At 44.6% G+C, this 2,450-nt stretch overlaps 1 pseudogene; it reads left to right on the forward strand.

Annotated features, from left to right (window-relative positions):
• The first annotated feature begins 1,886 nt into the window (after positions 1–1,886).
• On the forward strand, positions 1,887–2,004 carry LOC126299727 (5S ribosomal RNA; annotated as a pseudogene).
• The last annotated feature ends 446 nt before the right edge of the window (positions 2,005–2,450 follow it).

Below are 2,450 nucleotides of genomic sequence, written 5' to 3' on the forward strand. Positions count from 1 at the left end.
ATACTGGTGGATAATACTGATGCTTTGGAAAACTTTTTGCAGTGGGCTTCACAGTTGATGTACGCAACTCTAGAAGTAGTAGAGGGAACTTCGTAGATCAAGTTTTACATAGCAATCCATGCTCGAAAACGTCATCTAACGACGCTACCAGGCTTCAAAGTTATTGGCGCCGATGCCCGTAAATGTATGTATATAAAGGGAATTTTTGTGATGATACAGTCTTTCTACGATGATGGAGAAGGATAACTGTATGAATTTGACGTAAGAGCCCCTCTGCTGGAAACGAACTAATCGAAAAGTATGAGCGAAAACTGTTCTGGTACCGCTGACAGTTTAATACATATACTAATACTGTAGTTGGGAAGATTCTACGGTAGTCCACTTTCAGAGGGGATAGTGTGGACCAAACCAAGAAAAAGTGTCTCTTAAACTTGGGCTCTAAAATACATACCTTAGGAGCTATGACCACTTGTGCAATAGAGGAGATGTGTTTCACAGTAGCGAAGACGAGCATGTTCTCATATCTCCTAAATTAAGTGTTTTAGAACCCATGTTTACTGGACATTGCTTCCTTGTTTTGGTCCATACTGTCATCTTTGAATGTTGTCTATTCTACAGTCTTAGCAACAACAGTACGAATACATGTATTCCACTGTCAGTGTAATCAGGAGGGTTTTAGTTTATAACTTTCGACTCGTTTGTTTCCTGGAAACGTGACCCCTGCATCAAATTGACACATATATCCTTCTCCATCATCCTAGAAAGTTTGTAACATCATCACGGAATCACTCTGTGTATACATACATTTATAGGCACAGGCCCTTATAAAAAACGTTTTCGGACGTGGGATCTTATGTAAAACTTGATCTACGAAGTCCCCTCTAGAACCTCTAGAAGTGTGTAATATGAATTGTGAAACACCCTGTAGATGATTTTACATTCTATTAAAAGAAAATCATTGATGATAATGTGAATGATGTTATGGTGTAACAGTGATTCAGGTGATGCATGAAAATGATCGTGATTAAGAAAAAGGTGAAATGATGAGTACGTCTGTGGGTACCTGAGGACCAACAGGTAACGACTAAGAGTCAGCAAGATGGAAGACGTATGAGGATGGTGTGAATGGAGCGTTGTGACCAGGGTAGGAACGAAGGGCATACCTTGGAACGGATTTCATCGATGAGGGAGAATGGATAATGGATAAGACATGTAGGTAAATGGAAGGTGGAATATGTATGTAATGGCGCAGCAGAATACCTTGACTGGTGATTAGTAGATAGGAAACTAGGTGTCGGAACCGAGTTTTGCGATTAACATAGCGGATCCGAAGGTGCTCCACGAAGAGAAGAAGCTGTGGGAAGTGAATGAGCTGGTATAGGATGCAAGTTGGGGAAGGCAGGCGAATGCGAAAATCGTGGCGGAAAGCATGTCATTCCAGGACCTCAAGCGACCTGTAGAACTTAGGGGAGGCGGAGATCAAGGCTACGTTGGCATAGGTGAGGGTGAATTGGATGAGGGTTTTGTAGGTGAGAATAATTGTAGAAATAGGTAGAATCCATGTGCGGCCTGTTAGTAATTTTAGTCGGCTTCGAGGTTTGTGTTGGAGGATAAGGAAATGTGCATTCCATGTTAGTTTTGTGTCATAGATTAGTCCAAAATACTTTACCGTGTTAGTCATAGGGATGGATTGGTTCTACCACATGGGGAGATGGAAATCTCGACGATGGAAACACCGAGTGGTGCAACAAAAGATGGGAGCTAGGCTTTTATATGGATTTGCCTGAAGTTTCTACGTATTACATCACCTGACCAGGAAATTCAAGTAGCATTAGGGAGAGTCATGGCAGGATAGAAGACAATGGTGGTTGGCTACGTAGGCGGTGGGCAACGGCCTTGCCGCAGTGGATACACCGGTTCCCGTCAGATCACCGAAGTTAAGCGCTGTCGGGCGTAGCCGGCACTTGGATGGGTGACCATCGGGGCTGCCATGTTCTGTTGCCATTTTTCGGGGTGCACTCAGCCTCTTGATGCCAATTGAGGAGCTACTCGACTGGATATTAGCGGCTCCAGTCAAAGAAAACCATCGTAACGACCGGGAGAGCGGTGTGCTGACCACACGCCCCTCCTATCCGCATCCTCAGCTGAGGATGACACGGCGGTCGGATGGTCCCGATGGGCCAGTTGCGGCCTGATTACAGAGTGCTCTACGTAAGCAGTGTCGTCAGCATATTACAGGAGGTAGGTTTTGGTGGCGATTTGGGAATGTCTCCAGCATACACGACGGAAAAGAGGGATTACATGACAGAGCCTTGAGGTACACCGGGCTGAAATATATGGGAGCAAGTGACAGACATGGAGAGAGGAACCGGGAGCGGAATTTGCGAGGCCAAAAATGACATTACTCCCGAAAAGAAAAGAAAAAAGTATTTACTCAGGCCAGCATGAAA

Source organism: Schistocerca gregaria, chromosome X, assembly GCF_023897955.1.
Source record: "Schistocerca gregaria isolate iqSchGreg1 chromosome X, iqSchGreg1.2, whole genome shotgun sequence".
Lineage (NCBI taxonomy): Eukaryota > Metazoa > Arthropoda > Insecta > Orthoptera > Acrididae > Schistocerca > Schistocerca gregaria.